Source organism: Penaeus monodon, chromosome 32, assembly GCF_015228065.2.
Source record: "Penaeus monodon isolate SGIC_2016 chromosome 32, NSTDA_Pmon_1, whole genome shotgun sequence".
Lineage (NCBI taxonomy): Eukaryota > Metazoa > Arthropoda > Malacostraca > Decapoda > Penaeidae > Penaeus > Penaeus monodon.
In genome coordinates, this window is record NC_051417.1 from 20162646 (window position 1) to 20163072 (window position 427).

The 427-nt window shown below is 31.4% G+C and overlaps 1 protein-coding gene across 1 annotated transcript in view; it reads right to left on the minus strand.

The window, feature by feature from the left end:
- LOC119593293 overlaps nt 1-427 on the minus strand; it is a 10558-nt gene that overhangs the window by 9867 nt on the left and 264 nt on the right. The window lies entirely within an intron of this gene.

Sequence of the window (427 nt, forward strand, 5' to 3'; positions counted from 1 at the left end):
ATAGCGGTTTAAGAGGTACTGTATGAGAATCGCATGATGTAAGCGGGAAAATATTTTGCCTCATGTAATTAAAACTCATCTACTTATTTTTCCTCATTTTCCCCAACCCTGTTGATCGGATTACTGCGTCAATTAAAATAATATACATATATAGCCTTGAGCATTCTTCATTATATGCCACTCACATAGCAATTGATAGAAACGCGAATTACAACAAAAATTTATTTTTAAAAATTACTAGAGAATTACCGACAAAAAAAAATCATTAACTGAGTGTTGCACGATTTATTACAACATTAGTTTAATAAACGCAGATAATGTAAAAGTTTTACTGAATTTTCACTGATATACCAGTATATCTTCTTGCACCCTACTATCGGTTATGAAAATAATGGAGAGCAAACTAAGAGTAAAAACGTCTATCGCA